A 20968-nucleotide genomic window follows, 5' to 3' on the forward strand; every position below is an offset into this window, starting at 1 on the left:
GTGAGCTTGAACGCTCTTAAAGTTGGCATATATTGCTGTCAGGTAGTAGGCCTCACTAGGCCTCCCTGAGGGTTGGATTCCCGAGCCAGGACGCTCGGGCAGCCAGCATGGCGTGCTGTTTGGTAGTAGGCCTCTATAGGCCTCCCTGGGGGAAGAACTCACTATCAGGTAGTAGGCCCACGGGGCCTCCTTGAAGGCGAAGTTCCCAAAGTAGGCACTTCTTGGTTAACAGTTCTCTATGGTAGAACTTGTGTTAGTTGGGCCTACAGCTGGGGGTTACCCGCCAGGCAGGTTCAGCTGCTCCCCTCAATGAGGGTCTTCTATGAGCACTCAGCCGCCTGAGCCTGGTCAGTGTTAGATCTGTCCGTAGGCCTTTCCAGCCTCCCTACTGCTTTGAAACACAAGCATCTGGTATATCCTTGATTTGAGCAGGCAGACTCCCCTCGCTAGCAAGGGTTGTAAAGCGCTACGCTGAGTATTGCTCTCTAGGATAACCCGTCTCTGAGTTCCGGGCTGAGTAGGACTGCCAGTATTTCAGTCCCTTAGTTTGGATGCCCCTGGGCACCATCCAGAGGCTCTGTTTCTGAACAGACAGGGTTGGCTAACCGAAGTGTCCCTAACACTTAGGGCACCAGGTCGGGCCTCCCTGGTGGCATTCGGGACAACTTGTTTCCCGAGTAGTGACTGGCTGGGGCTCCTTCGGGTCCCCTAGCCACATTCCCTTAAAGGGGACCCCTTCTGTTGAAGTGGTGGTCCTGGGCTTTTGAGCAGTCTAGATGGAACCTCACGCGGTGTGTTAAGGTTCCGTTTAGGTGTATAGCTTGGGCTATGACCGTAGGGAGTGCTGTCGCTGTCAGCCCAGTGTGACCTGAGGGGGAGTTGCTCAGGTTTTTTCAGTTGAAATTACTTGTGCTGACAGTTGTCACTGTCAGTGGGCAGACACTCCCCTCAGCATGGTGGCGTTGGTATATCGTTCCCCGTAGTGTCAATTCTACGCAGCGCGAGTTCCCTTTCGAAAGGGAACGTCTTGGTTACGTATGTTACCTCTGTTCCCTGAGAACAGGGAACGAGACGCTGCGTCGCAGGCCATGCCTCGGGGCCTGTCTGCCTTACAGTCCCTTCAGACGAAAGATGTATCTGTGTTGGCACAGCGCCCTTATATACTTCCGGGTCGCACGATGATGACGTCATGGGCTGACGTCGGTCAAAGACTTTGCCGTGATTCGATAGTAGCTTCAGACACCAGTCACGCCGAGGGCGTTCCCCGTAGCGTCAATTCGACGCAGCGTCTCGTTCCCTGTTCTCAGGGAACAGAGGTTACATACGTAACCAAGACGATTTCCTCAAATAAGTTAGACTATATACGCCAGCACGTAACGGTATTGTTGTTCGTTACCGAGGCAACCACTTGCGTGTCAGGGTTTGAAAATTATGAATGTTATCTGTACACATGACGGGCGGCAATAATAACGCAAGAAAAGCCTGACGTGTATTGACCACTGCATTATTTAACCGTATTTTCTTCATTACAATGTTAAAGCAAGTGTCAAGTGAGTTTCATTCATAATGTTTCTACTTCATGTAACATGACAGTTCATACTGGAGTGAAGCCGTTCTCATCATGTGATTGGGGGAAACATTTCTGAGGGCGTGGGGAGCTCGTGCCAGGGGAGCGGATAGTGAGCCGTTGGAAGTACCATCCTACGTCACGATGTACCACAACGTCCAATAGAAAAATTCAACTGCAGTAGCCACCGTTCAACCTTAAGAGGGCAGCACTTTGGCGATTTTACACCATATTTTATAGAATTAAAACACTTTCCCCCGGTTTCACAGACAATGCTTAAGCTAGTCCTAGACTAAAATGCATGTTTGAGCTGTTTTAACTGAAAGAATCTTGCACTGACAAATCTTAAAATATGTCAGTGGTATTGTTTTGTCTCAAGATGCACACCAGTAATGTTTTTTTCATGGGCATGTTTATAAAAGTTACTTAAATGTCCTAATTGAACTAAGGCCTAATCCTGGCTTAGTCTAAGCCCTGTCTGTGAAACCGGGCCTTTATACTCAAATGTCAAAACATTTACTCGAATCAATGAACAGCATTAATAAAGCCCCAGTATTATAGATCATTAACTAAAAAAAGTTGGTTTAGGGTTTACCCTTTAACAGTAAAGACTGTATCTGTGAAAGATTGTATTTGATCTTTGAAACTTTGCAGACGGTCACAAACTATATTACATGCTACATGAAAGGCAATAATTGAATATATATATGATGCATGGAAAACCATGTCAAAATATCTGGTTAATATATTGATAATAATTTGTGATATAATATTGAATAAATATGTATTCCTTTGCATTTTAATTTTTAATGGTATGTAATTATCATTAGTTATTTTAATTTAGTTAGTTAGTTTGTTGTTTTTATTTAGCTTTTCATTTTGATATTTAATTATTTATTTATTTTGTTAAGTCATAAATTAGATATTTGGCCCATGTTTTTTGTGCCGTTATTCTGTTGTTAACCCAGGTCAAAAGCTGTCTTTCACATTAATCAAACATACCAAACATTATAGTTTATCAATCAATACCAATATCTCAGTGTTAAAGCAAAATGCCTGTTTTATAAGCAGCTGTGTGTTTGTGTGTGTGCGCGTGTGTGTGTTATCTAAGCCAAACTCATTACTGGTGAAATCAGCCTTCACCAACAGGGTCCTTAAAGATCTCACAAACAAACACACACACACACACACACACACACACACTTATGCAAGTGCAAACAAGTTATTTCATTGATCTTGCCTTGAGGTCCATTCATGTTTGGCACAGGTACACAGGTTACATCCTTGTTTGCATATGCGTGTGTGGATTGCCTTTGATGGTGCAGATGTCCAGCTACTTGGTTTGAGAGTGAACCACTAATACACTTTCATGTTAACAAGCATGTTCCTTCAACAGTCCTTACCACTAATGAGGCAGTGAAGCCTTTACCCTAATCAGACTCCATATTTGTGCATTTCATTGATCACCAACTCCAGCATACAAACAGCATACTGTAAACAATGTGATAGATATATGTCATTTTATTAAATAGATATGATACATATTCCTATTATTAATGTCTGTCTGCATAAAACAACCTTCTGCAAGATGGATTTGTTCTATATATTTGAGACTTTTCATGGTTTATTGGAGAATTTCTGTCATTTCTGACTACAAAGGTTTTTATCTGTGAAGAAGTTTGGCACTCTTTTGTGGGAGGTACAAAAAAAAAGAAAGAACAAAATTTATAACACACACCTGGACTGCAAGCTGTGCATTCTTCTCTATCTGAACCTGCCAAAAATGTGTAAAGCCCCACATGTGTGCCGTTTAGACAGCCAACTCTCAGTCAGAATCACCTCTCTCTCTCTCTCTCTCTCTCTCTCTCTCTCTCTCTCTCTCTCTCTCTCTCTCTCTCTCTCTCTCTCTCTCTCAGATGGAAGAGAAGAGGATTATATTGATGAGAATATGGAGGCAGGAGCGTTGGACTTGAGAGAGCAGAAAGCTTATATTCTGTGTTTTTTTCTACACTCTTATCTAGTCACAGATTTATTAAGCTTAAGTTTAAATCTGCGAGTTCAGTGAATTAAATGCGGATATCTTAATAGATCTGCCTGTATCATAATTGAATAATGGAAACATTATGACACATTAATGTGAAGTGGAAGCCATTAGTAGAATTAGCTCTTTACATTTTCTGAAGACAATGAGTGTTGCTTGTCTGTGCAAAAATTGCTGTCACAACTTGTGGGGAGTAAATGATGGCAAAATTAACTATTCCTCTGTAAGTATGCATGAGAATGAACCGCTAAAAACTTAAATGTGAAGTTTAAAAAAAATAAAAATAAAAATAAATATCACCAACCCGCATGCACATAAACATGCAGACATATGAGAATACAGTGCCTCCACAAATATTGGCACTCTTGGTAAATATGAGCAAAGGCAGCTGTGAAAATAAATCTCCATCGTTTATCCTTTTGATCTTTCATTCAAAAAATTCCCAAAATTCGAACCTTTCATTTAAGTAAAAAAATTGAAAGGGGGGAATCTTTTTTTTTTTCTCTAGTTCACATTGGCACCCAATTATTGCAACGTCCTTTTCCCAAGATAACATCTCTGAGTCTTCTTCTATAATGCCTTATGAGTTTGGAGAACACCTGCCAAGAGATCAGAGACCATTCCTTCATACAGAATCTCTCCAGATCCTTCAGATTCACAGCTCCATGTTGGTGCTTCTTCTCTTCAGTTCACCCCGCTCATTTTCTATTGGGTTCAGGTCAGGGAACTGGGACGGCCATAGCAGAAGCTCGTTCTAGTGCAGTGTTAATTTCATTAACGAAAATATGACGAAAAATGTTCGGTGACGACCATGACTAAGACGAGAAGATGACGAGATGACAAAAACGTTATTAAATGATAACTGACTATTTCAACATGCAATATCGTTGATGAAAAAAGTTAAGACTAAAATGTAATTTAAAAAAATAAACGTTTGACCAAAATCACTCTTTGTTCCCTTTCGAAAGGGAACTTGTGCTGCCTCAGCTGATGCTACGGGGAACGCCTCCAGCGTGACAGGTGTCTGAACTACTATCGAATCACGGCAATCCTATTGACCGGCGACAGCCTATGATGTCATCAAGGTGCGACCAGGAAGTATATAAGGGCACCTTGCCAACATGAAACCGCTTTTTCGTCTTCAGGGACTGTATTGTCTGAATGCTTCGAGTTAAGGTAAATCCAAATTCGTGTATTTCTGCCGGGGATCAAGAGCATGCTCATTCAGCTCTTATGGAGCTGTTTGTTTGTTTGTGTATGTGAGCGTTTGTCAATCCGAGATCGCTCCGTTCTCGTCTGATTCTCTTCCTGAGGGAAGAGGGTTTGGCATCCGAGACTGATGATGCGGTCCTGCTCATGCCGAGGCTGACCGCGGACGCGTTTCACAGGTTTCATGGATAGAGCTCGCTGAGGCGGCTGACAAGACTTATCTGCAAGTGCTCTAGGGATGCCGGAAGGGAGATTAATCTTTTCGGCCATCCCGACTGTGAATGCTGAGCCTTTGAATGTATATAAAACAACGCTGCAGGCGGCTGCGGCTACCATGTTGTTGCGTAAAGGTGAAATAACCCATGTTCGGCTTGATCACTGACATCGATGGAGGGTAAGAAATCTATCGGTAGGGCATAAACAGCAGCAGGTCAGCCCAGTGCTATTTCTCTCACCATGGCGGTGTTGCAAAGATGCGCACCAGGCAGATCTGCTGAGGATCTCTATCAGGGGTTGTTTTTCTGATGTGGTGGTGGTGCACCAGCCGAAGACTGGGTCTGAGGACCAGCATCGCTGAAGTGCATTCGGCAGCGTCTGAGGACCTGCATACCATTGAGATCCGGGTCCCTGTCAGGCGGGAGGCTTCACGGCCCAAGGACCGAAGACGGGGCCCAAGGGCCAGCATCGCCTCTCTGGCACCCCCTCAGTCGAGGGTGGGGCGCACAGAGGCGGACTCCCGGGGGAAGTAGGAGTTCTATATCACAATCGCAGTAAAGAAAAAAAAAAAAAGGCGTTGATGATGGGTCTCCTTATCGAAGTAAGAATTGCATTGACCCTCACTCCTCTACTTCATCTCCTCCCCAGGCGCTTCTTAAATCCGGCCTGGGGTGGGCCCGTGATGATTATATTCTAGGCCCACCGGGCTGGTCTGTGAGAGCGCCCCCTCAGGATGGTGGTCGTATTCTAGCTTGATGGCTGGTTCTTCAAGGTTTGAAGCACCTGAGGAGTGAGTGGTGAGTCCCCCTCGAGAAGGGTGAAACATTTCTTACTATGTTTTTCAGGACCCTCTTTTGCTCTCCTAAGAGGGTTTGGGGGATTATGGAACATCGCTGGACATCGCAGGGCCTGCAGCTCCCCGTGAGTAAGCTAAGAACGATCTTCTTTGCAACAGTATATGTTTGTGCATAATGCTATACTTTAGCTAGTAGAGATCTACCGCCTCTCCGTGTTATCTCTCTCACTTATGTGAGTGTTTGTATTTGCCGCTCTTGCTCACGGGCTTGTGGCGTGCGGGGGCGAGTTGTTTGTTTTCCTAGCTTTAAGTATAAAGTAGCATTACGACCGGGTTAAGCACTAATGCGTGAGCTGTAGTGAGATCTGCGCCCAGCCCTGTTGGGCTTTGAGATGGGTTTCGGGGCCCCGTTGTTTTATGTCAGGGGTGATAATATTTCTTTCCCGAGCCCTGGGTAGATCTAGTGCAGGTTTAGCACCGCACCACTTGTTCTTCTGCATGGCGGTTTGATCGAATGCTCCCCTGAGGCCCGAGCATTACCAATGGCTGACGTCCTTGCACGAACGGCAGACCGCTGTATGAGAAAGTAAGGCCTCATTAGGCCTCCCTGAGGGCGAGCTCCGTTGTTTGGATGCGCGAGCAGTCAGCACAGGTTACCAGGTGGAGGCCCCTTCTGGCCTCCCTGGGGAACGAGTTCCCTAGGAGGGAACACATAACTGGCTTTACGCTGACAGCTGGTGGTCACCTGCTATCAGGCGCCGGTTTCTAGCCGGTAGCACCTGAAGGCGGTGTTCATACCCTAGCATGACGAGACGACGCTGCTACTATGCGGTCCCTACAGGAAGGGACTCTCATAGATCGCCTACAGCATTGTTACCTACCAGGCAGGCTTGGGAGCTCCTCTCAAGTGAGAGTAGTAGGCCCCTCGAGGCCTCCCAGCTAGGATCAGCCTGTAGGCCTGTTCGGCCTCCTGAGCACGTTTTAAAATAAGTGCTTGGTAGATCCTAGGATCGAGCGGCTAAAACTCCCCTCGCTAGCAAGGGTTAGAAAGCACTTCGCTGAGCGCTGCTCTCCAGGATAACCCGTCTCTGAGGTCCGGCTGGTGGAGCACACTGCCTTTTTGCAGTACCCTAGCAGGATGTCTCTCCGGAGGCAAGTACCAGAGGCTCTGTACTTAAACAGACAGGGATTGGCCGAACTGACGTGTCCCACATAGAGGTCGCTAGGTCAGGCCTCCCTGGTGGCATTCGGTGAATTCTTCCCGAATAGTGACTGGCACGGGTTCCCTCGGGTCCCCTTGCCACGTTCCCTTAAAGGAACCCCTTCTGTCGAATGGGCTGGTTCCAGGCCTTCGAGGGGCCAGGGTAGGACTTCATATGGTATGCGAAGGTTCCTTCTCAGGTTTGTAGCTTGGGCTTTGACCGTAGGGAGCGCTGTCACTGACAGCCTAATGTGACCAGAAGGGGAGTGGTTCAGGCATTTCAGTTGAATTTGCTTGTCCTGACAGTTGTCACTGCCAGTGTGCATGCACTCCTTTCGGCATGGCGGCGTTGGTATATCGTTCCCCGTAGCGTCAGCTGACGCAGCGCGAGTTCCCTTTCGAAAGGGAACGTCTCTGGTTACGTATGTAACCTATGTTCCCTGAGAACAGGGAACGAGACGCTGCGTCGCTTTGCCATGCCTCGTTCCCTGTTCTCAGGGAACATAGGTTGCATACGTAACCAGAGACGTTTTTGTCAGAGGAGTTAGAACGTTCATGCATGCGGTTGCCAGATTTCAATAATTAAAATCCCCCCCAATCAGAGCGTTTCTGTTAAAAGAACACGTATTATAGGCATAGACTGTTAAAAAAAATATGGACGTAGTGAATGTGACGTCACCCGTAGGATTCTGAAGAGCAGTTTTGAAGCGTAAAGTCAGGTCGAGCTGTCCGTTACCATCTTGGCAGCATCACACGCAGCGTCATTGCGCATCACTCCCGGATAACAGAAAATGGGCAAAAAGGCGGGACGTGGGTGGAGCTGAGGTGACGTGATGACTAACAGACAGCAGATAAACGACAATCCATCTGTCACTCAAAGTGGCCACGCCCTTAATTATGCAGAACTTTAAGGCTTTATATAATGTAAACGAATGAGTTATAAAAAAAATGAAGGGCAGAATAGATATATAGACCAAAACCACAATTTGTTCCAGGCTGTAAACATGATTTTTTTTCTGCTGTAAAGTGTGGCCTTTTAACATCAGAATCAGAATCAGAATCAGAATGAGCTTTATTGCCAGGTGTGCTTACACACACAAGGAATTTGTTTTGGTTACAGAAGCTTCCAGTACACAATGTAAATTGACAAGACAAGAGACAAGTAACATAAAAATAAATTTGTAAGTTAAACACACAATGGTGGAAATGCAATGTGACAGAAGCGCTTCGGATGGAATAGAATATGTACAGATGTTTTGTAAATATAGGTACACATTTAACTGTTCATGAGGTAGATGGCCTGAGGAAAGAAGCTTTTTCTATGTCTGGATGTTTTTGTTCTCGGTGCTCTGTAGCGCCGACCAGACGGTAACAGTTCAAACAGAGTGTCCTGGGTGTGAGGGGTCCAGAGTGATTTTGCGTGCCCTTTTACTCACTCTGGATGAGTACAGTTCTAGAAGTGTGGGAAGAGTAGTGCAAGTGATTCGCTCAGCAGTCCGGACTATTCGCTGTAGTCTTCGGAGGTCAGTTTTGGAGGCTGAGCCAAACCAGACGGTGATGGAAGTGCAGAGGATGGATTCTATGACAGCGGAGTAGAACTGTACGAGCAGCTCCTGTGGCAGGTTGAACTTCCTCAGCTGTCGGAGGAAGTAAAGTCTCTGCTGGGCTTTTTTCACAATAGAGTCAATGTGCGCGTCCCACTTCAGATCCTGAGAGATGGTGGTGCCCAGGAACCTGAATGACTCCTGCAGCCACAGTGCTGTTCATGATGGTGAGTGGGGGGAGTACAGGGGGGTTTCTCCTAAAGTCCACTATCATCTCCACTGTTTTGAGCATGTTCAGCTCCAGGTTGTTGTACCTGCACCATAGAACCAGCTGCTCCACCTCCTGTCTGTACGCAGACTCGTCACCATTCCGGATGAGGCCGATAACAGTAGTGTCGTCTGCAAACTTCAGGAGCTTGGTGGAGGGGTCAACATAGAGCTCAAGGAGATTCTGCTCCCTTTTGGCCTGTCCCTAGTGGCCAGTCGATGAATTGCAGTTTAAGTCACTTCCGTATTGGCTTCAAGAGAAACTGGGGGAGGTTGCCGCTTGATTATTGGCCATCCAGAGTTGTACTTAAATTTTGAAATCTGGCAACCATGTGCACGCAAGCTCTCTCTCACACACGCGTGGATGATCTGAAAACACCAATAAAGGAGTAAGCTGCATTTCAGCAATCTCCATTTGAGATTTTAAATTAATAAATTAATTAAATTAAATTAAATTAATTTGTAATTTAGTCGGCCTGTGTTCTGTCATGACTCACGAGCAACTTCTGCAGTTTGTGCAACTAAATCTGCCATCAAACCTTGCTTCAATTGTAATAAATCCAAGAATGGATCTCTCGACTATTTGCGATTGTGTTTGCTGAATAACTGAATAACTCATTTTCAGTCAATCTCATGTCAATCTTGAGTACTTATAGAGTACACTGCATGAAAAGTGGGATTTTCGTCAGTATGTGGCACTGTAGATTGCCGTGAAACTTCAGGTTTACGACTGTGCACGGCATTTTGCAGGCAACACCGAAAACTGCCGTAAATTGTCGGAAATTGGCGTGGGCCTTACTTGGCAGTTGTCCCCCCATGACCCCCCCTCCCCTTAATTCTAGGGGAGGCTTTAACATGTAAATGAACATGCTGTGAGCTACACAAATGCAAATCAGAGTAGCAGCACGGGAGTTTTATCTAGGTTCTGAATTTTTTTAACTAAAACATTTTAAGTTAAATGTACTCGTTTTAGTTCACATTACTACATTTTTAGGGCAACCAGTTTGCTACAATTTTTTAAGTAGATTCAACTTGTCCGGGCTAACAGAGTAGATAAATTACTCTGTATGTCATTAGCAATAACCAATGTTATGTAAAAAAAAATACACACAAAATAAAAAGTTACGGTGTTATGCCAATATGTAATTGAAGCACTTTTGCCACACCCATTAACTTAAATAAAGTGAAAATAAATATAATAGGTTTTTCTGGAGCTGGTGGTCTGAAACCTCAATGAGGTTGAAGAATATAGGGATAAATTAAGCCCCTCTGTGGACTGATTTCTGGTCTCTTGTGATTCTCTATCTCTCTCACATACACACACACACACACACACACACACACACACACACACACACACACACACACACACACACACACATCTGTGTAGGCAGACACACACACACACACACACACACACACAGCCAAAATACATCAACATTTTTTTTATTTTATTCACCTCTTAACATTCTTTTGTTTCATTTTCTTGTCAATTTAATACATTTCTTAAAATCCCAAAATCAGTTTGTTGTTAGACTCCCTTCTTTGTAAACTTTCATAAACTGACTATATCAAGACAATCAATCCTAATCCCATCAAATTTGTGAGCGAGAACTGTAGTCTGTACATGCATGTGGTACTAAATACATTTTCCATTCTGTCCAGGAAAATTTATTAATACAGAGTTTTTTCCTTAATTCTGGAAAACATCCTTATAACTATGACCTCGCATGTGATTGGAGGAGCCCGACGAGCTTCTCGCCCTCGTCCAATCAGGTGCGAGGTCATGGCCATGAAGCGTACAAAACTTGAAGACGAGCTTTAAACAGACGTGTTTTGGACTCTCTTTTTTTTATACATTTCCTGTGTTTTTGCTGCTTTGCTTTTTCGTGATCAACAATGACAGGACGCCGTCTCGCCTTCAGCTCCCCTTCAACTCCTCTGCATGGACGCGACCAACTTTTTCGACTAATCTTTCAGGCGTCTTCACAACTCTGAGGCAAACTGCAGGCGCTATGAACCAGAGCATGGGTAATGTAACGTTACGATTTAAAGAATATGCTTTTATTCAGCTGTATAAGGAAATAGATGCATTAATAGATCCGAGCTTAAAACTGCACATTTTGTTTACACAGACTATCCTCGCCTCATAACGAAGCCGTGACCTCTTATCTGCTTGGAGCGCTTTCCGCGAGTCCAGATTTAACCGCTGAACATGACGACATTGTGTGTAAGTATAACATCTAATGTTTTTCTCATTCCTTGTTTAATTTTACCGTGACTGTTTTTATTAATACCAGTCTCATGTAATTGTTTTCCAGCTGCCTGTAAGACGTATTATGAATCGACATGCCGGAGCTTCAGATACAAACAACCTGAACTTACATCGCAGACGGAAACTGCGAAGTTTAGCTCGGAGTCGATCAAGAAGAAAAAGGGTAAGATTTATTATATTAGATCCGTTTTTAGTCAATGTGAGTATTTTTCAGGTTGCTTATTGTCTTTATGGATTGTATTGCAGTTGCTGAAAGCGAGACGAAGTGTGCTGGCTGAGGATGAGGTGGACATTTGGAAGTCCGCGACCATTGAACTCATATCTGATGAGGAAGACGGCATTGTTTACGGGGGGGCCGGATGGATTGTGCGGCCACTGCTGCTATTCATATGCTAATTAGAGGTGTCGCACCTCCGCGCGGTCTCTCAGCGGGGGGCTCTCCACCTACGTCATGGTTCGTTTACGACAATTTGTGGCACAGACGAACGCGACGTTCGCTGCCTCTAAATTGTCGAAAACTGCCGAAAATTAGGGAGATTTCCGGGAGTCTACAGGCGTTTACGGGGTCGAAAATCCCACTTTTCATGCAGTGGTATTATTGCATCTTTCATATCTCTGAAAAATCTTTAGTTTTATTATATTTATAAAAGAAAGAAACGCTGTACCGAGTCTTTCCGAAAAAAGCCAAGCAGCTAGGGGCGTGGAGTCGATAGCTAACAAATCAAAGAAATTTGTAGCAGTTTTACTCATCGTCTGCTACCAACACACGACCGTGAACCTTAATCGCTGGGATTGCTCCATCTTTCAGCATTAGACGAGCTACAAATCCGGAGTTGAACTGGGCCTTGTTTATAAACCATCGTTGCCGAAATTCAGGGAACAAACAAATACTTGCACAACTCCTGCTCCTGAAAAACAAACTCCATCCACTGTCCCATTAACGCTGGGTTCTTTGGGAAGATGTGCAGGGTTGTCTTGCTTTGGTGACATTGTTGATTCCGTGAAGTCCTGTGACTGCAGCGCAACCAGCTTGCTCTCTCGCTCTAGTCGTGCATGCGCCCTTCCGGGAGAACAGCGCGTACGGCCTGTACAAGGACATTCCGTCCCATCTGAAGTCACATATACCCATACTCGAAAAAAAACTTTACGAGACTTATGAGAAACCGGAAGGAGTATTTTTGGCACAGAAAACTTTTTTTTTTTAAACTTTATCCATGTTTAGGATGGGAATCCCAGTCTTTAACAGTGTAAAAAGCTCAGTATGCATGAAACAGCATTTCACCCCCCCTTTAAGCTTTTTATCAGTAGAAACCCGGTAGTATATTCAAATTATGGTACTTTCCCCCCTCATGTCCCCCTGAGACAAGAGAATTATGCATTTTATATTGTCATTTTGCGTCATCAGAGAATTTTTTGGCCAGAGGCTAAAGACTACAGCCACTAGATGGAGCAGGTTCCGCATGTTTTCAACCCGCCCATAGGGGTGGGATCTCACTCACAGAATGTAAATGCGCATGTCTGCTCAGCTCCCGGGCATTCATAACGGAGCGGTGCGGAGCAAAGTGAGTGTTTCAACTTTTCAATGAATTCCTATGAAAGTTAAGCTTCCATAGGCATGATCTGAAAACGCGCCAGACTGGACACGCACCGTGAATGACTGTCGTGCTTACCTCAGCTCTGCTTAGCTCTTCGCTCTCGTGATGAATGAAATCTGAATCCTGCTGCGTCTGTGTCGTGACTTTCGTTCGGCTCACTCACACTTTATTGAAAAGACACGTTCAGTTTTTAATTGTAGTGTCTATTCTATAACTGAACGAAATTATTTTATTACTATGAAAATCAAAACAACGGTGGGGGCGGTTTCATGGTGGACAAGTGATAACCAGTAGCCGTGGCTTTGGTAGTGGCCTCGTTGAGCAGTGAAGCAAGTGCATTCTGGGAGTTATTGTCTTTCATCCACATGAGACAAAAATACATTTTCTGTCTTTTCTCAGTCTAGAAGGCACCAAAATCAAAAATAATTTCAAATTTCTACTACATAAATGACCCAGTTTAAATACACATTCATCTTCCCAGCACTGAAGTACCCCTTTAAGATTCAGTTTAGATTGCGCCAATCCTGGGTTTAGGTACCATGAAAGTGGCTTGGCTTTCAGCTGTGTTCATCATCATAGTAACTTAAGCTCCACAGCTAACCTACTCTGGTACAGGTTATGTTCTGGATAAGAGATCTCAAACTGAAATTGGACCAATCAGCTGTGAGCAAATTGACAAGTCTGATGCAATAAAGTCACTCCCCCAGTTTCTCTTGCTCCAAATTAAAGGTCACTATATGATCTAAAATATTTTGTTTGGCTTTAATGATAATTACTTAACATAACTTTATATGATTTATAATTGATTTAGCCTATATAATAATATATACGTATATAATTCATATATCCTTAATTCATTACACACAAGCAATTTTAGCTCATAAATAATTAAGCATTTAGTTTAAATGAATATTAATACAAATAATATGCAACAATCTGAATAGAATAAATAGATAAAAGCTTTAAAAATGACCTTACATGTTTGAGTCTCTAGCCTATATATATATATATACATATATATATATATATATATGTGATAATTATCAACTATATAAAACTGATTTCACAACTTTCACTTGCACTCATAGCAAGATATTTTCTTTATTTATCCTCTTTCATGGAAAAGTATTTTCTTCTGTGTAAATGCATTTAAAATCTTTACTTCAATCTCTTAATCTTTGGCAAAAAAGATTGAATCACGTTGTCTCTCTCACGAGAAGTGAACACATTTTCCCTTTGTTGAAAGGCTTGTGATTGGCTGTTCACACTTTTATGTGCACGCGCTCCACGAACTCAGGATCAAAACAGAGAAAGCTGATGATCAGCATCATGGTCCCAACCAAGCCGGATTGGATTGGTTTGGTTTTGTCAACTCGAAACTAATCCTGTAACCCTGTTTGTTCAGCTACCATCAGGGTACAGGCCCCTGGTATTTGCTAGAATCCATGATACCATGTATCTGAACAAGATGTCCAGCAAAACAGTAAAGATCAAGTGGTTTAACCGTGGACATGGGGTACTTTTTATCCCTGTTTGCACCAAACCCATCTGGTGTGTTTGCTGCCAAAAAAAGCTCTTTTTTTTGTTTCATCTGACCAGAACCAGGTCTCTTTTGAAGTTCCAGTCGTGTCTGACAACTGAATATGCTGGAGTTTGTTTTTGGATGAGCGAGGAAGATTTCTCTTGAAACCCTCCCAAACAACTTGTGCTGATGTATGTGCTGTCATGGCTGGACAATTTCTTGCTCCTAGTCACCCTGTTGTGCTAAAAAAATATGTAAATCTGAATGGCAATATACTTCAGAGATATTTTAATAACTGTGGCCAACATGCATTGGAGAAAAACATTTATTTCATAATTAGAGTTTCCCCCCAATTCCAATTGTTTTACTTCAATGAAAGGTTCACATTTTTGGAATAAAAGATCAAAAGGATAAACAATGCAGATTTATTTTCACAGCCGCCTTTGCTCATATTTACCAAGGGTGCCAATATTAGTGGAGGGCACTGTACATGCAATCATTTTTAAAAACCTCTTCATCTAGAATGTTGTATATTTAGGGTTGGTTAACACATTGAAATTCATTTATTGATGAACTCATGCCAAAAAAATAGATAATTCCAACGAATCTTCAAATGCCTGACCATCAGCTGTGAGAATGAGGTCACATAGAGAGAGTGTGTCGGTTGCAGAAGCACAGGGCTTTGAGCCTCGGCGCTGCAGCCAAACAGAAGCGTGCGGCAGAGAGTTCATGTAGAATTCATAGGACAGAGGTCTCTCATGTTGTTGCTGCTTCTGAAGGGAGCAGGACAGATGTATGAGCGTCTGTCGCCCTCCGTCCCTCCTGCATGATTCAGTCATATAGTAAAGCCATTCCCAGATGGGACCGGAGATCTCTCTTCCTCACCTTTTCCATTCTGGGAATACCTGTGTGTTTTAATAAATATAAGCTGAGAAACTTCAGGTGAACGGTCAGACAACACTGCAGTGAGCTGAATATTGAACACATTTATTTGTTTTCATCCTAGATGTTTATATAGTGTGCTTGTGTATGATTGTTTTCATTGTGTATGTGAGAGTGTATTTTTATTTATTTCAATTAAGGTCTGAACTTTCATCATGGTGGATGTGTATGCCAGTCAGAAGGCCATGGGAATTAACCATTCACTACGCAATCTATGAGTTTATGCAACAAGTAGTGGCACAACGTGGTTTACCCTAGTAGGAGCTGGATCAACATTCTTTTTGTTATTCCTGGAACATATTCTTTTCAATCATGCGTAGCCTTAAAGATACATTTCACCCTAAAATTTAAAAAACAAGAGCAGTGCATGGTTTTCTCTTTCTTGTCAGTATTGTTGTATAGTAGTATAAAACAGACAGCGACAAATATATTAGCCTGAATTTACACTGCAAGTCCTAATGCACAACTTTCACATTTTGACTTTTTTTTTTTTTGTCCTGCCTCTTTACATCCACTCAAGACAAAACTGACTGTGTTTACAGTAATATCTCACCAAGATGGGCATTTTGACCATAAAGTGCATTTGAGCGTTGACATGTACAGCCATATTACAGTGAGTGCTCTTTGTGGAATGAAACGTTGAAAAGCAGCTTTCAGACGCATATGGGCAATGGAAAGTAGCCGCATGTCAGTCAGACGGCACTCAGGGAACTGAGCCGATACTCTATACTGGCATCAAGTGCAATAGGTCGAGAGTTCAAATTTTGCTCAAATGACTTTTTTCTTTTTTTTTTTAAATAAGCCAATTAAAATTGCATCAGTTGGTCAGTAGATGTAATGTTGGAGTATTTGGTTGCACTTAATTTAGTTTTGTACATGGGAATAGACAGCGAGTAGCAACAATAGAGAAGTTATTCATATATATAATTAATGTATATTTAAATGATTATATTACATTAAAATGATAATAATTTATATATGTATTATACATTACCTGTCAAAAGTTAGGAAACATTAAAACTTTTGTAATATTTTTGAAAGAAGGCTCTTATGCTCATCAAGGCTGCATTTATTTAATCAAGAAATACAGTAAAAACAGTAATATTGTAAAATATTATTTAAAAACTTTTTTTTAGTTTGTTTAATAAATAAATAAATATATATATATATATATATATATATATATATATATATATATATATATATATATATATATATATATATATATATATATATAAAATGTAATTTATTCATGTGATGTCAAAGTAGAATTTTGAGCATCATTACTCAGAAATCATTCTAATATGATGATTGTATGTTCAAAAAAAATTTCATAGTATTATTATCAATGTTGAAAATATTTTAACATTTACACAATATTTTTGTGGAAATAGTGATACTTTTTCAGAATTATTTGATAAATAGAAAGTTAATTTCAAGTTGTATTTATTAAATGTATTAAATAATTTATTAAATAGAAATATTTTGTAACATTATACATGTCTTCACTGTCACTTTTGTTTTGATCAATTTAATGCATCTTTGATGAATAAAATTATTAATTTGTCTTGTTTTATCTTACCACAAATGTTTGATTGGTATCATTGTTTCCACAAAAATGTTAAGCAGAAATTCTTTTCAACATTGATAATTAATAATAATATAATAATAATAATAATAATAATAATAATAATAATAAATGTTTCTTGAGCAGTTTGAGCAAATCATCATATATTAGAATAATCATGTGACACTGAAGACTGAAGTAATGATGCTGAAAAATTAGCTTTGCCATCACAGGAATAAATAAAATGTTACATTTATTAAAATAGAAAACGATACTCGGTTACTTAACGTAACCTCGGTTCTCTCTAGAAGAGGGAACGAGTATTGCGTAAGTTCCTTACGCTACGGGAAAGTATTCTTTCTTCGAGATTTCTGAAAAACCCAAACCATGCCTCGGTCTGAGAATGACCTTAGAGTCATTAGGACCGAACTCCATACACGTCGGGCTCACTGAGAGCGCGTGTAGATCCCCCACGCGTTTCACTGAAGCCAGAGCTATCAGAAACGTGGTTTTCAGCGAAAGGAACCTTGGTTCCACAGTCTCGAGCGGTTCAAAGGGATGAGCCTTCAGGGCCTCTAGGACCAAGGCCAGATCCCATATAGGAACCGACGGGGGCCGCGGGGGATTCATCCGTCTGGCTCCTCTGAGGAAACGGACGATGAGCTCGTTCCTTCCTAGCGTGCTACCTAGCGTCGTCTGAGCGAACGCTGCTATAGCCGCCACATACACTTTGAGCGTGGAAGGGGACCTGCCCAATTCCAAAAGCTCTTGGAGGAAGGAGAGCACCCGCTGGACCCCACATTGCTGTGGGTCCAATCCCTTGGAAACACACCACTCAGTGAACACCGACCACTTAGAACTATATAACCGCCTCGTCGAGGGGGCTCTAGAGTGTGAAATCGTGTTCATAACCCCTTCGGGCAGGTCAACGGGTATCCGTTGGTCACCCATACATGCAGAGACCATCGCTCTGGATGGGGATGCCAAACTGAGCCTCCTGCTTGAGAGAGAAGGTCTGCTCTCAGCGGAACTGGCCAGGGGGGTGAGTGCGACAGCTTCACCAGCTCTGGGTACCAAATCTGGTTCTCCCAGCGCGGTGCTATAAGGAGCACCGGACGGCGCGTTTCCCTGATTTTCGCTATGACCTGGGGCAATAGGGAGATCGGCGGGAAAGCATACAGCGGGAGGCTGGGCCAAGTTTGGGACAGCGCATCCTCGCTTTTGGACAGAAACGTCGGGCAGCGGGCGTTCTCTTTTGTTGCAAAGAGGTCGAGCTCCGCTCTGCCGAACAGGCGCCATACCAGCTGGACTGTCTGGGGGTGCAGGGACCATTCTCCTGGGAGAATGAGGCCCCTGGACAGCTTGTCCGGGCCCACATTGAGGTGGCCCGGCACGTGCGCAGCTCTCAACGAGCGCAGCGAGCTGTGTGCCCACACGAGCAGGCGTTCTGTCAGATTGCCCAGACCTCTGGACCTGACACCGCCCTGCCGGTTCACGTAGGACACCACTGTGGTGTTGTCCGACCGGACTAACACATGGTGTCCTCGTATAAGCGGGAGAAACTGCTTGAGCGCGTTCTCTACCGCTATCATCTCCAAACAGTTTATGTGTAGGAGTTTTTCCTCGCTCGACCAAAGGCCCGAGGCTGATCTGCCCTCGAAAACGGCGCCCCAACCCGTGGTGGAGGCGTCCGTCGAGATGACCTTGCGGTGTGAGATGGCTCCCATCGTCACTCCCCTCTGGTACCAGTCGGCTACTAACCAGGGCTCTAGGGCTGACACGCAGCCCTGAGTCACTCTGATCCTGAAGCCACCGGACGCCCAGGCCCTGTGAGGCACTCGGGCGTTTAACCAGCATTGCAGCGGGCGCATGCGCATTAAGCCCAGCTGGAGCACAGCTGCAGCTGAGGCCATACGTCCCAGCATCCTCTGAAACAGCTTGAGAGGTGCGATTTTGCCTGGCCGAAAATACGCAGCCATGCGCCGAACTTGGCGCGCGCGATGGGGTGACAGGCGGGCTGACATTGCCACAGTGTCCAGATTCAAACCCAGAAATGAGGTTGATTGCGTGGGCACTAATGAGCTCTTGGTCCAATTGACCGTGAGCCCTAGGCTGTCCAGATGGCTGAGCAGCATTGCCCTGTGGGCGAGGAGCTCGGCCTCCGACTGCGCCAGGATGAGCCAATCGTCCAGATAGTTCAATACTCGCATCCCTCGATTTCTCAGAGGAGCGAGGGCCGCGTCCATGCACTTCGTAAATGTACGGGGTGCTAGTGACAGGCCGAACGGAAGGACGGTGTATTGATAAGCCTGGCCGTCGAAGGCGAATCGTAAGAATGGCCTGTGACGCGGCGTTATCTTGATTTGAAAATATGCATCTTTCAAATCTAGGGAGATTAGCCAGTCTCTCGGGCGAATATGCGCGAGGATCTGCTTGGTCGTGAGCATCTTGAACGATCTTTTCATAAGAGCTTTGTTCAGACGCCTCAGATCCAGAATCGGTCTGAGCGACCCATCCCTTTTTGGCACGAGAAAATACCGGCTGTAAAAGCCTGACTCGCTCATAGAGTGGGGAACCGGTTCTATAGCCCCTTTGCACAGCAGCGTGGCTATTTCTGCTCGAAGTAGATGTGCTACTTCCTCGCTCACTCTCGTCTCTGTACGCGCACAGAAGCGCGGAGGGCGGCGAGCGAACTGCAGAGTGTAGCCGTGCTTCACTGTTTTCAGCACCCATTCTGATACACCTGGAATGGCTTCCCACGCTCTCGCGTGCGCCACACGGGATAGAACGGCCTCCGGGCTCGAAACGCCGCGCTTCGCGGGTTTGACGGCCCGTATAGGAGGGGCGGGCGCAGTGCGCGCGCTCTCTGTGCTGTGGGGCAGCCGATCGCTCGCGATGGCTGGCCGCCCTACACACTGCATCTCTGCCGCTTCGAGCGGGGAGTGGCTTGTGTGCGGCCCTACACTCATCGCTCCGGCCACCCTGGGCGGAAAATAAATGGTGTGTGGCGTGGCGCGTGGCGCCTGAGGCATAATGTTCGCGAAAATGTGTGAGCGCGTTTGAGCGGGCACAACCCTTACGCGTGGAACATGACCGGTTAAGAGTGGCTGTGTGACAGCGCGTGTGGTGGTTAGTCGTGGACGCAAACAAGCGGACACGTGACCTAACTCTAGCACTCGAGCGGCCGGTGGCCGCTTTATGTGAGTGGGGGACACAGGGTTTATAGTGCTTGTGTGCAGGGGTGAACACAGAAAAGTGGGCACATTTACTGCATTTGAAACACATACGGCGCGAGCCGTGCGACCAGAAATAATGCAACTTTTGTGATTTCTCTGGTTCGCCGTAAAAACAGCGGTTGTTGACAGGCGAGAAGGCATTTTTGCCGGCTTGTTGGCTGCGTGAAATCCATCTGCAGCAGCCACAGTGGTGGGGGCTGACAGGAAAAAGAGTTTTGACGGTGGTCCGGCCGCGGCGGGACTTAACCGTCGTTTCTCGCCTCTTGCTAGGAGGACTTTGGAGGCTCGGGCTTCAGCGTGATCCTAGGCCGGGGGCCCCGAGGTGGAGGCGGCTTACCACGGCTGGAAGAGCGCGATCTGGGGCGGCCGCTCGGTCTTCTCTGAGACGAAGGGGGCCGCGCTGGGCGCTGCGCGGAGCTCGTTGCTGGCTGGTCACGAGGACGGCGAGCAGCGGAGCTATTGCTAGCGCCGGGGCGTCGAGGCAGGAAAAGGTTCATGGCCTGCGTCGTTTTCTGCACTTCGGAGAAACGGTCGACGATCCCCTTGACCGCTGGTCCGAAAAGCCCAGACGGAGAGAGCGGGGCGTTTAGGAAGGCCGCGCGCTCTGTTTCTCGCATGTCCGCGAGCGTGAGCCAGAGGTGGCGCTCAGCTACCGTGAGGGAGGCCATAGAGCGTCCGAGGGCCTGTGCTGCGGTCTTGGTGGCACGAAGGGAGAGATCCGTCGCGCTTCGCAAATCCGTGATTAACTCAGCGTCACAGCATTTCTCGTCCATGTCGCGGAGGAGATTAGCTTGGAGGATTTGCAGCACGGCCATAGAGTGCAGAGCGGACGCAGCTTGACCGGAGGCAGCGAAAGCGCGGCCGATCAGCGATGACGTCACTCTGCAGGCCTTAGACGGGAGGGCAGCCTTTGAGCGCCAACCAGAAGGCGGGCAAAGGTGCGCTGCGACCGCCTCTTCCACCGGAGGGATAGCGTTGTAGCCTTTCTCG

This window comes from Gobio gobio (genome assembly GCF_949357685.1).
Source record: "Gobio gobio genome assembly, chromosome: 12".
NCBI classification, from domain to species: domain Eukaryota; kingdom Metazoa; phylum Chordata; class Actinopteri; order Cypriniformes; family Gobionidae; genus Gobio; species Gobio gobio.